This window comes from Mytilus galloprovincialis, chromosome 12 (assembly GCF_965363235.1).
Source record: "Mytilus galloprovincialis chromosome 12, xbMytGall1.hap1.1, whole genome shotgun sequence".
NCBI classification, from domain to species: Eukaryota; Metazoa; Mollusca; class Bivalvia; order Mytilida; family Mytilidae; genus Mytilus; species Mytilus galloprovincialis.
In genome coordinates this window covers 18,205,917-18,220,517 of record NC_134849.1, presented here as the reverse complement: position 1 = coordinate 18,220,517, position 14,601 = coordinate 18,205,917, and the positions used below count along the sequence as shown (strand labels likewise).

The window sequence follows — 14,601 nt, the reverse complement described above, 5'->3', positions numbered from 1 at the left end:
GCATCTATATACATGTAGAAGTTCTGTAAAGCTGTCATGCAAGTGGTTTTTTTTAAATTTGGCAATGGGACCACGTTTGGTCCAACGTTTTCTACATAGATAAATGCAGGTAAAAGTCAAGAATATGACAGGATTTTTTTTTCATTTGTTTGATGTGTTTGAGTATTTGATTTAGATTTGTATTTCGAATAGATTGATCTTATGAGTTAAGCCTTTTTCAACTGATTTTGTATAGTTTGTTCCTCTATTTGGCTATTTCTCCATTATCCCAGATTACGGGGAAGGTTGAGCGCTCACAAACATGATTTACCTAGCCACATTCTTTTTGTGTCTTTCCTCAGTCAGGAGCCAGTAGTTCAGATGTTGTCTCTGGTTCGTGTCTGTCATATTTGTTGTAAGTAAATTGTTATATATTAATTTGATCGTTTTTCTCAATTGAATTTGTTTCATATTTTATATTTTTTCGGGCCTTTTATAGCCTACTACAGTGTAAACGGTATTTATTTTTCTCATTGTTGAAAGCCGTACAGCCTATATTTGCTTCCAAACACTTCGTTTGATATTTGATTGATAGTTGTCTCATTGGCCATTATACCTCATCCACATATTTTTATATTATTAAAAAAACAAAACAAAAAACAAAAAACAAAAAACAAAAAACGAGAGGCTCATAAGAGCATGTGTCGCTCGCCTGAATCTACTATGGTTTTAGAAATCAAGTAAATAAGGTTAAAATCATATTGAATATCATTAAATACAATAGATACTAAAAAAAACTAGTCGAGACAACATTTGGTTTAGTTTGGTCCAGTTATTAAATATAAAGCAGGTCATCCATAGTAGCTTTGTTTTTAAAAATCTCCCCAAAACTTCTACAGTTAACCCTAATGTTCAATTTTGAGACATGGAGGTCATCTTGGTTATTTGGCGGGGTCATTAGATACATTCATTTAACGAAATATCCTAAGGATGATTCATGTCAAGTTTGGTGTCATTTATTGGCCCAGTAGTTTCAAGAGAGAGGTTTTTTAAAAAAAATACTTTGGAGGGCAATAACTCCTTATGGGGTCAATTGACAATTTCGAATCAAGTCGACTTATTTGTAGATCTTACTTTGCTCTACAATTTTGCAGTTTATCTCTGTCTATTATAAAATTCAAGAAAATAACCGAAAACAGTAAAATATCCTTTATATTACCAATTCAAAGACAACAACCCATCAACTGGTCATTTAATGCGTCGAAAAAATTTATGGGCAGATATATCTTGACCAGATGAACATTTTACTCCTGTCAGATTTGTTCTTGATACTTTTAAGATACAGGGGCCATATGCATAAAACATCTGAACTTAAGTATTCCTTAAACTTCGATTTCATTAAGAATTTCCTTAGTTACATTTTTTAAGTCAAATTCTTAAGTGGTATGCATTAACTTACTTAACTAAGGAATACTTAAATCGGAACCTTTCTCTAATTACCGTATGATATATACTAGCTCATCACATGTACTCATCCGTGTAAAAGTTTGTTATGATTCTTTAAATATATTGATCAATGCACGCTTTTATTTTAAAGAGCTGGGGTTAAATTGATATTGGTATGTAAAACAATTCAATAGAACGTAACATAGTTTAATGATGAACAATTGGCGCATATAACTATAAGACAACGCTTTTTAAGGTTGATGTGTTGACGGATGAGCATTGGAAGAAAAATATTTCGGTAATCCAAGACTTTCCTCTACTTAATCTTTAATCACCTTTTAATGGGTGTAATATTTTCTAGATACAACAATATGTTTTAAACTCTAACAAAACATGACCAAGGTTTCAGTGGGGTAGCACAAGACTAAGGGTAGCATTGTAAGCAAATCATTTTACAAAACAAATCATTTTTTACAAAACGCTTTTTCAATAAAATGTTTACTAATAGTTCAGCTTATTATGCGCTGACATTTCCCTTTCCAGACCCCTTGCTTTCATTTGCTTATAGTTTGAAAAAAATCTATGTTGATGTGAAATTGACATTGTTATCACTTCCCTTTTACAAATGTATAACAAAAAAAAAACGGGGGAGGGTAGAATTTTTTTCCAGGAATCCATATACAAACTAGAGCATTTTTAAAAGTCCTACAATCTTTACTAAAACAAATTAATACAGTAAGTATATTCTCAACATCATAACGTAATATATCTCATTGAATATATAAGGAAATATAAAAAAATTAAAAACCAATTGTTCAGAGAACCATTGATGGTCTTTCCACCAGTAAGGATCTTTTTTATATGAAAATATTAAAATTCGGTTTTAAATGTCAATTTTAGCGTCAAATGACAGCTTATTGGACGCTGATTCCAAAAATATATGGTTTCTATACAAAAAGATATACATAAGGGAGATCATTTTTTACTTCCGGTTTAAAAGATGTTATTTCCGGTATGTTTTGATAGTTTACTTGACACTGATTCCAAAAATAGATGGTTCTATATACTTTTACATTAAATTAGTACAAAAAATGGCTACTTCCGGTTTACAAAAGGTCACTTCCGGTTGGCTTTTTCAAGGTCACATAGCTTGCAACCTTTTGCCAAAAGTCCCATGGCTTTATCATGTATATATAAGAGGAAAAAGCAAAGGTCAAAATCTAGAACGTTAAATTTACCTATGACCTTGAGCTCAATTTCAAGGTCATCAACCAAGGACCTCAAATCAAAAGACTCTAGGCCTCTACTTTATATTGTTAATGAGTTATATTACCATACAACTAATATTAGATATAAAAGGGGGCAAAACTCGCATTAAATGTTACGTACCCTTTTAAGTAAAATTTACATGTTACGACATGTCGCAACTAACAATTGTGTGAAAATATTTTGTCGATATCTTGTATGATTTCTGAAAATAAGAGATAACAAGCCAAAATCAAAAAATTGAACATGACCTTGACCTTTGACCTTGACCTCATTTTCATACTTTATGAGCAAGGGCCTCAAATCAAAAGACCCTAGGCCTCTATCACTTATGGTTTTCCAGTTACAAATTTATTTCACTTATTTCAATACAAAAGGGGAAATTACTCTCATATGGGGTCTTCGTAAAGCTTCTGTCAAAATAAAACGTAACATCCTGAGGATATAACGAGCAATTTGGAAAAATAAATTTGTCGCTTTCTTTTACAGTTACGGAGGAGATCTGATAACAAGAAAACAGTGTTTGGGGAGATAACTCTTACAAAGAAAAGTGTTCGGTTAAACAGGGTGAGTTTCAAAAGCGTATAGACTGTATGATCTCATATACAAAAAAACTAAGCGACATCTTTTGAAACATTTTTACACCGCAAGAAAAAAATTAGGCGGAAGAAAAAAAAAATAATCAGAACAAAATCAATAGGTCTTTCCACACGAAAGGTGGAAAGACCTAATAATTTGATACGAGTAAGGTATCATAAATACCTTGTATGATCTTATATAAACTTCGAATTCCATGGGGTGTAGCAGTGGAGACTTCTGACTGCCGTAACAGTGATTCCATAAACAATCAACTTATTGTTTCAACCAAATGAAGGTCCATGTCCACCCCCCTTTTGTAAAAGAAATCCTCTGGATAGGTCTTAAAACTTTTCGATTTTGTCCCTGTAAGTGAAAAAAATTAGGGGTATGCGCTACATCTTTAAAATAAAACTAAATTGAAAATTCAAAAATAACCCCCCCCCCCCTTTTCCCCCAATGAAAAAAAGAAAACACACACACACATGATATAATAAAAAAAATGTAGTTTTGCATTCCCTCTCTTCATTCCTTAATTGCCCTTACTACTGGGCCCGTATGCATAAAGCTACTTAAGTTTAGATTTTCCTTAGTAAACACTTAAGTTAAGGAAACTCCGCCCTTTTTATCTAGTAAGTGGTATGCATAAAAAATCTTAAACTAAGTATTTCCTAAGTAAAATCTTAGTTGTTTTAAGTCATGCCCACAAAACTTAAGTGGTATGCATAAAACTCCTTATACTAAGAAAACGGCTAAGATAACACTTAAGTCTAAGGTACCTATAGAGCTTCCTTAAATTTTCAAAAATAGTTAAAGATCAATCGAAAGTATGCGTTTTTTGCAGAACATTAATAGGTTACCTACAATTAAACTGATTAATAACTATATCAGTAATAAAATACTAATTATTCGTTCATGTATTGCTAAATATCAACGATATTCGTAATTTTCTTCAAATCACGTATAATCAACAAATCAAGAGATAACAGTGGGTAGTTATATACAATTTCCCATATCTCGTGTGTATACCGCAAAGTACTCAGTTTTTATACTCATGTAATTCATGGTTCTATTTTTCTTTTGTTTACTCTGTATGTGCAAGTTTTAATTTTTTTTTAATACACCGCTGGGGGATCATTTGTAACCGTAAGTTAAAACAGAATTAAGGACTGAAGAGAGGGCATGCAAAGCCACATTTTTTATATCATGTGTTTGTGGGTTGTTTTTTTTTGGGGGGGGGGGATGGGGGATCATTTGAATTTTCAATTAAGTTTTATTTTAAAGATGTAGGGCATACCCTAGTTTTTATCACTTTACAGGGACAAAATCAAAAAGTTTTAAGACCTACCCAGGGGTGGATTTTCTTTCATAAAAAAGGGAAGGGGGGGGGGGGTGTGGACATCGACCTCCATTTTGTTTAAACAATAAGTTACTTGTTTATGGAACCACTGTTACGGCAGCCAGAAGTCCACACTCCTACACCCCCATGGAATTCGAAATTTATATAAGATCATATAAGTTATTTATGATACCCGGCTTACTCGTATCAAATTATCTTTTTATATTTCCTTATATATTCAATGAGATATATTGCGGTATCGAAAATATTGCTAAGTACGTTAATATGTTGAGAATATACTTACTGTAATAATTTGGTTTAGTAAAGATTGTAGGACTTTTGAAAAATGCCCTAGTTTGTATATGGATTTATGGAAAAAAAAATCTACCCTCCCCCTTTTTTGTTGTAAAAGGGAAGTGATAAAAATGTTAATTTCACATCAAAAAAGATTTTTTCAAACCATAAGCATATGTAAGCAAGGGGTCTGGAAAGAGAGATGTCAGCGCATAATAAGCTGAACTATTAGTAAACATTTTATTGAAAAAAGTGTATAATGATTTGTTTTGTAAAATGATTTGCTTACAATGCTACTCTTAGTCTTGTGCTACGCCACTGAAACCTTGATCATGTATTGTTAGAGTTTTAAACATATTGTTGTATCCCGAAAATATTACACCTATTAAAAGATGATTAAAGATTAAAAAGGGGAAAGTCTTGGATTACCGAAATATTTTCCTCCAATGCTCATCCGTCAAAACATCAACCTTAAAAAGCGTTGTCTTATATGCGCCAATTGTTGATCATTATACTATGTTATGGTTCTATTGAATTGTTTTACATGTATACCAATATCAATTTAACTACAGCTCTTTAAAATAAAAGCATGCATTGATCAACAAATTTAAATAATCATAACAAACTTTTACACGGATGAGTACATGTGATGAGCTAGTATATATCATACGGTAATTAGAGAAAGGTTCCGATTTAAGTATTCCTTAGTTAAGTGAAGACTTAAGTAAGTTTATGCATACCACTTAAGAATTTTACTTAACTAAGGAAATTCTTAGTGAAATCTAAGTTTAAGGAATACTTAAGTTGAGATGTTTTATGCATACGGCCCCTGAATCGTTTATTCCTTCTACAATACGTGAATGGAATAAACTTGATCCCAAAATTCGCAGTGTCGACTCTATTTGTAAATTTAAGAAAGAATTAAAAAACGATTGTCTATTATGTAAAATTGAAACGTTTTATTTGTACGGCTCAAGGAGATTAAATATTATCTTAACGCAATAGCGATGTTCCGCTTTATTCTTAAACAATGACCTATTTAGAGCTAATATTATAAATGATCCTTCTTGCCATTGTGGGTCCGATATTAAACAACCTTAACTGGTTATCTGAAAACTATTAATTTGCGGACACTTGGAACTTTCGAACGAACAAAATATTCAAATTTTCAAACAAGTTCAACATTTCATAAAAAGTTCAAACAGATTTCTTATGCCTTGATAGAGCGTTATTATTACTGGCACGGAACGTCACCGTCCTCAATAATACACAAGTCATCGTCACAGAGTTATACGACTTTTCAAACTTTCTTTTTCTCTTTTTACTTTCTCTCCTCTTTTTTTTACCTATGAAAGCTAGTATTATGTTCTATAAACTTCTTGCTTTATACACGGTGGGTATGGTTGTCCTGCGAGAGAACGTTCTGTGCTGGTGATTCGGTCCTGACGGGTGCTGGTGATCAATGAAAAAATGTAAACAAAGACGAAAATGATAATTTTTGACGTTTTCACTCATAAAAAATGGAAGAAAACAGTTGAGATTTTTCAATTTTGTTTCTTATGGAGTTCATATATATTTCCATTAAAAAGTTCACCCTCTAAACTGTTTCAGTAAGCGTAACACAAAAATGCTCATTTTCAGAAAATTTAGAACTGAAAAAATAAAACAAAAATGCTCATAGAGTCCGCTTTCTATACCGCAATCCTTTGTTCTATATTTATGCAAAACCTTTCACATTTTTATTTTATGGGTTATTGTTGAAGGTCGTACGATGACGTATGGTTGTTAACACATACTTCCTTTGGTTTCTTATGGAAATTTGTCCATTGACAACAAACATACCACATAATCTACATTATATTAAGTATTGTATAAATTACAACGTATTTTGGTGATCTTGCAAAATGATCGTAATCCCGAAAATCGTAAACATATTTTCTTATCTTAAAAGGGGACAAGAAGGGTTCCATTAACAGGCCAATAAATAAGATTACAGTTAATTTAAAAAAAAAAAAAATAGGGGTATTTTTTCTCTCATAATAACAGTAAACAGATTCACAACAATGTCAATTTCAAGAAAGCAGACAACAGTTAATTAGTCAATAACAGTACAGCATCAATGATCTTGAATATATGCCACTTTTAACTAAAATATAAAGGCACAAAACCAGGGCATAGGAGCACAGAACCAGGACCGTTTTTCTTATCACCAGCACAGCGTCAGGACAATTCCGTTTAACGAACTTGCACGACTTTTGCAAAATAATATTGTTGTAATATACTTTGCATGGTACTTATGACGCATCAGAGAAAAATTAAGCAACAAAACAGTCGTTTTATTGCCGTTCTGATACAATGTAAACAAACCCACCAGCACAGAATCAGGACCAAATCACCAGCACAGAACGTTATCTCGCAGGACAACCATACCCACCGTGTATATGCATGTCCATCATATTATACTATTATTGTAACTTTATATTGTATTATGAAGAAGACTTCATAAGTATGACTTACTTGTGTCTAATCCATTTTGCTTTAATTCAACAAATAAAATATGTTTAAACTAATTCCTTAATTCTGTTTTAACTTACGGTTACAAATGATACACGCGCGGTGTATTTTAAAAAATTAAAAGACGTGCACGTACAGAGTAAACATAAGAAAAATAGAACCAAGTACTTTTCTGTTTGCACACGGATATGGAAATAGTTTATAACTATCCACTGTTATCTCTTGATTTGTTGATTTTATGTGATTTGAAAAAAATTACGAAGATCGTTAATATTTAGCAATAAATAAGCGAATAATTAGTATTTCATTACTGATATAGTTATGAATCAATTAAATTGTAGGTAACCTATTAATGTTCTGCAAAAAACGTATACTTTCGATTGATTTTTAACTATTTTTGAAGGAAGCTCTATAATATTGGTACCTTAGACTTAAGTGTTATCTTAGGCGTTTCCTTAGTATAAGGGGTTTTATGCATTTACTTAAGTTTTGTGGGCGTGACTTATAACAACTAAGATTTTACTTAGGAAATACTTAGTTTTAGATTTTTTATGCATACATGTACCACTTAGCTAAAAAGGGCGGAGTTTCCTTAACTTAAGTGTTTACTAAGGAAAATCTTAACTTAAGTGCACGGGCCTAGAGATATACGCCAAAAAACTGCATTTGACCCTATTTCCTATTTTATCCATGCCAGCAATATTAATTCTTAGACAGGGCCAACGGTCACAACTAGATACACTAAAAATAATTAAAGCCAAATTTGGAATTATTTGACCCAGTTGTTTCAGAGGAGAAGGGTTTTGTGATCGTTAACGGACGACGGACGACGGATGACGGACGTCTAGTGATGAGAATGCTCACATGTTTTGTTTGGACCAGGTGAGCTAAAAAATAGTTCAAATAAAGAAACTTTAGAACTTAGGAAAACAAAATAAGTGCCTTTTAAAATTTCTCCTGATTTTAATTTTTCTTACTGTTGTTTCACTTTTCTGAAATCTTTGCACAGAATAAAACAATGAATTCGATAATTGGATTTTTCAGTGTCAATAACTAATGACGAGATTTATCAAATAATCCTAGCTATTTTGATAATGTCTCACTCTTTTGTGAGATGTTTTGCTTAAAACCTTATAAGACATAGACGAAGCTGACAACGTACCCTCTAAAAATAATATTATTTACTCACCACGTGACAGATTAAAAAAATATCGTGTTTTTTTATAGAACCATTGTTCGAACACCAAGGACGCCAAACCTCCAACACAAGGAAAATATTGAAAAGATACTTAACCATGTCCATCCAAAGAGCTACTAAAATAAGGTCTAATTATTAGCATAATGCACAATAATTCAGCATGAGATGCACGTCAAATAAAAAGACGCCAATACAGAGTAAAAGACACCAGTCTTAAAAACTAAAGAGTAAAATCACAAAAATACTGAATTCTTAATCAAATGGCAAAATCAAAAGCTCATACACATCAAACGAATGAATAAAAACTGTCAGATTTCTGACTTGGTACAGTCATTTTGCATGTAAAAAATTGTGGATTGAACCTTGTTTTTATAGCTAGCTAAACCTCTCACTTGTATGCTAGTCGCATCAAAATCCATTATATTAACAACGATGTGTGAAAGACGGTTACCAGCATGGATTCATCAACGTGATAGACTACTAAGACGCAGAAGATCATTTACTTCATTTTGAATGCATGGATTCATCAACGCGACAGACTACTAAGACGCAGAAGATCATTTTCTTCATTTTGAATGCATGACTTCGTGAGATATTGTGACTTTGTAAATATATTGCTTCTTACTTGTTAGGCTTTTTAACTGTTTTGATCTCAGCGTCACTGCTGATGAATCCTATGTAGACGAAACAAATATTATGTTTGTATGAAAAGAAAACTTTATCTTACATAAGCTTTTTGTATCATTATATTATTACTCCAAACTTTAAAGATAAATTATAAAGATAATTAAAAACCAATTCTTCAGAGAACAATTGAAGGTCTTTCCACATCGACATACTCGATAATAAGAATGAAATTTAAAAAATGTAATGTGGAAAAACTAACTGATATAAAAAAAAAATAAGATTAATAGGTTTATGCAGTAGATTTAATTGTTTTATAATGAAGCAGAAAGAATTGTTAGCAAAGGTTAAAATCTATAACGTCAAATTGACCATTGACCTTGACCTCAATTTTTAGGTCAGTGATCTCAAATCAAAAGACCCCAGGTCAATCACTTGTATGGTTGTGGAGAAAAACTGATTTCAAATAAATAAGGGGAGAAAACTCCTATAAGGGTTAACCAAAACTCTTCGACTTAAATAGGTTGAAGTTGCCCCTTATAATATTGTAAACAGTTATTTGGCAAATGCATCATATCATTTACTGTAACAGTTTCTTGTGAAAAACGATAACAAGCAAAATTCAAAATTTATAACATGACCTTGACCTTTGACCTTGACCTCAATTTCCTTCAAAATGACCAAGGACTTCATATCAAAAGACTGTAGACCTCTCCGACTTATAACGTATGAATTGATCCAACATATCGCCTATCTTAAATTTTCAAAGGAAAATAACTCCCATTAAGATGTCTTCCGATCACTCCAATCAAAATTAACCAAATCATTCTTAAGAGTAGACGAACAATTCGGTGAAAACAGTTTGTTAAAATCTTTTACGGTTTTAGAGATACAATGTATAGCGATAACAAGAAAAAGGGGACGAGGGGGATAACTCCTATAAGAATAAGTGTTCGGTCACACAGGGTGAGTTTTGAAACCCCCATTACTGTACCACATCATTGGCCAAAAATCCATTCGATATGTTGTAAGACAAAAAAGCATATCAGACGGCAGAAGAAGAAGAAGAAAAAAAAATAATCAGAAGAAAAACAAAAGACCTAAAAAATAATCAGAAGAAAAACAAAAGGTCTTTCCACGAAAAGTGGAAAGACCTAGTTATAAATGGATTCTAGTTTCTTATTGACGTTTGTATGAAAAATTGATCTATTGAATTAACATTGAATTATTAAAAATATGTTTGATTTATTAATTTACACAATTTGCATCTTCGCGATGAAAGATACCTGAATACTAGTTTGATCACAAATACATTATACCTATGAAGTTGGAACAGACTATATATTAGTTTGCTAATGAAATCTATTGCCTTTTTTATTTACTTAACTAATAGACTATTGGTAAAATCAAATGTAGCAAAACCAGGAGTTATCATTTTGTGTATAATGTTATCTTCATACAGAAACTGAAGATAATTGATTGGGGCTAATGATTTGTTCAATATAACAATGGTTTCAAATGCGAACAAATTATGTTTGTATAGAATTAGTTTTGAACAACTTTAATGGTAAAACATTGCTTGATGTTTGAAGTTCTAAATTCACAATCTAAATGATTTTATTTATGTAAAATGTCATTGATCAAATAAAGTATGATATATAATTGTAGTCTTACTTATATTGTTAACGCTGTCAAATACTGGACTACTGCTTTTGTCATCATGAAATTAAATGTATTTCAATTTTTGATCCTGCTGGTATTTATGATTAGCTTTTGTACAGGTGAGTCTTTTTTAATTCTTAGTTACACTTAATTTTATTTGTATGCCCTAATTTTATAGGCACTATGTTTTTTTATCTGTGCGTCTATTCGTCCGTCCGTCCGTTCGTCCACTCCATTATCCGTCTCTCCCGGTTCAGATTTAAGCTTTGATGTTTTCAAAGTTTTTGGTAAAAGTTAGTTTTTGATGAAGTTGAAGTCTAAACCATTTGAAACTACATGTAAGTACACATGTTCCATATAATGCCAAATTAAAGTTTTGTCCCAATTTCATGGTCCACTGAACATGGAAAATGAAAGTGCGAGTGGGTCATTCGTGAAATAGGAACATAATGTCTTTCTTAAGGTTGCAAGGTTGTAACAGTTGTGTTAATTATTTTTCTGTTTGATCTTTGCATATGTGGTTAATGTATCTGTTTGTTTGACATGTTTATTTATGATAGTGCTAATATTCATATTCCATATTCATATATGGATCAATATCCTATTGGACGAATTAACAAGTTCAGAATAACATGCACTGTTGTATAGTGCATCTTACAAATGTGTCTGAATAGCATTAATGCAGTAAAATAGACAAAAGACAATAACTAAATTAAAGTTCTGGTTACTTGCTTGTTTATGAGATAGTTTTCAAGGAAAACTAAGATTTTCTGAAAAAATCATACGAAGAATAATCTCTGTTTCTACATGGAAAAGCCATGAACCAAAAGTGTCCACTAAAATGTATTGACATAAAATGACTTTTTTATATTTTATTGAAACATGCAGTATGTTAATATGGTGAAAATCAATTTCATAAGACTCATCATTGATACTGGATTCAAAACAATTAGAAAAACAAAATTGTAAACATGTTTAAATAATTAAGTAGGAGTACTAAAAGTGCTAAATATTTTTTATGTCCCACTTACGATAGTAGAGGGGCATTATGTTTTCTGGTCTGTGCCTCCGTTCGTTTGTCCGTCCGTTCGTCCCGCTTCAGGTTCAAGTTTTTGGTCAAGGTAGTTTTTGATGAAGTTGAAGTCCAATCAACTTGAAACTTAGTACACATGTTCCCTATGATATGATCTTTCTAATTCTAATGTCAAATTAAAGTATTGACCCCAATTTTACGGTCCACTGAACAAAGAAAAAGATAGTGTGAAGCTCAGGTTAAAGTTTTTGGTCAAGGTAGTTTTTGATGAAGTTGAAGTCCAATCAACTTGAAACTTAGTACACATGTTAACTCTGATATGATCTTTCTAATTTTAATGCCAAATTAAAGTATTGACCCCAATTTCACGGTCCACTGAACATGTAAAATGATAGTGCAAGTGGGGCATCCGTGTACTATGGACACATTCTTGTTTTTATTAAATCAAACAATTTTCTAGTCATTCAATTGCTTATTTTAAGTCTTATATGCAATTCCATTTACAATCATTAATGTTTGAGATTTAGGATGTACAATGGAGTTACTCGGTGAAACCTTTCAAGTTGGAAACGTGTTTAATTCATTTTTTTAAATCAAATCTTACATTTTTTCAAGTCTTTCAATTGGTTATTTTAAGTCTTATATGCAATTCCACTTACAATCATTAATATTTGATATTTAGGATGTACAATGGAGTTAGTCGGTGAAACCTACCAAGTTGGAAACGGAGATGGAGTTGAAATAGTTGTATATAATGATGTTGACAAAGATACATGTCTCTACACCTGCTTGGTGAGATCAAAATGTTCCCACATTGAATACAGAACTGGAGGGAGGTGCAAGCTATTTGAAAGCGTTAGCAGCATGTATTCAGTACTAAACCCATCTTATTCCGTGTACATTAAGGATTGTTCAGGTATGAAAAGTTACAAAAAATCCATGCTTTAAAATTTCATGGTCAAACAGCGGGGATATAATAAATTGACCACAATATATCACACATTTTAATAAACGAACGTGGTATACTAGGGTGTAGGAATAAAGCTACCCAATTTTTCCCAATTTTACGTTAAAACCAAGTCTGAGCGTACGTTTTTTAAAGCGACAACTTGACTGCTAATGAAAGATGTCTTGTTTAAAATCGTTGGTGTATCTTTATGCATTTTTTTTTATATCTAGTAGCAGTCCAAATGATCTGCCCTTCAACCCGTTCAGCTCACAGTGTGAACCTACGTATTGCATTTATCAATAATTTGTTATGGCTCTAAATTTATATGAGTTATGTTGCCACTGTTCATTAAAAAAGCCATGTAAAAATCAGTTGAATATGATATTTCAGTGCAAACTTATTTATAACAATACACAATTTAATAAGACATTTCAGACTATCTTAACAACAGCCTAATTCAGGTAATATAAGTGAGCATCAAAGCCAACAGTACATTTGTGTCAAAAGTTTAAATAGTCACAGACTCATCATAGGATGCAATTAAAAAACTAGTCTAACAAAAGGTGAAAATTCATTCTTGAGGATGAAATAAAGAACTGATTTAATCTTATTATCCTTTAAAAGAAGATATCGAACTAAGGGCTCTATGTTTATAAATATATCTAATTTAAACAGACCACAGAAAATCAAAGACGAAGAACCTTGAGTAAAGCGCTCTTGCTTTTATATTGGTTGCAATTAGTACTTGATCGATTGTTTTTTAACAACTCAACCAAAGCCATTATTACCCGCTAATGATTCCGCATGGACAATGTTTAATTTAGTAATAAAAATATAAGAATTGACACGTCGGTTAAAGTGCTTTTATTGATATATTTCAGAATGATGGTTTATATGCAGTTTTCTTTTTCTGTTTGTTTTGCTTGTCAACAATTATTAAACTATAAATGCTATAATTATGTATTTCTAGATGGAAACACCATGGGGACATTTGAGCTCAAGTATTCTGGAACCTCGTTTTCAGAAATGAATATTGTTGAACCAGTGCCGACACGTGTTAGATGTGCTTATTTTTGCCACATTGATACAGAATGTTTGGCCTTTATTTACGATATTTCTCTATTGAGATGCACACTCCTGAGCGAAAATGCAGTGTCTAGTGGATACTATTGTAGTACAACTCTTCAGTGCTTTTTAAAGCTATGAAATTACATAATTATGTTATCTAAAATGCAACAGTAGAAACAATATTTCACAAGGAAATAACTGGCATTATTTTTAGATGTTTAACGTTAGGAGAATACTGCATAAACTAAACATTTCAAAATCAATAAAACATTTAAACGCTAAATTTGCCCTCATGCTCTCATATTGGGTTCAGAAAAAAAACCAGTATAACACTAATGAAGAATAACTAATCACAGATACCAGGATTACATTTGCTAAGTACGCCAGACGCGAGTTTTATTTACAAAAGACTCATCAGTGACGCTAGAATAAAAAAAAGTTAAAAAAGGCCAAATAAAGTACGAAGTTGGAGAGCATTGAGGACCAAACTTCCTAAAAGTTTTGCCAAATACAGCTAAAGTTATCTATCCCTGAGGTAGAAAAGCCATAGTATTTCAAAAATTCAAACGTTTTGAAAACAGTTGATTTATAAATATGACCATGTCAATGATGATTCATGTCAGCACAGAAGTTTCTGTGCTGACTACTGGGCT

The 14,601-nt window shown here is 31.9% G+C and overlaps 1 long non-coding RNA gene across 1 annotated transcript; it reads left to right on the top strand.

The window, feature by feature from the left end:
• The first annotated feature begins 10,898 nt into the window (after positions 1–10,898).
• On the top strand, positions 10,899–14,324 carry LOC143055682 (uncharacterized). Its single transcript, XR_012972129.1, has 3 exons — positions 10,899–11,017; positions 12,614–12,847; positions 13,851–14,324. It is a non-coding gene; the product is annotated as an uncharacterized LOC143055682 (long non-coding RNA).
• Positions 14,325–14,601: the final 277 nt, after the last annotated feature.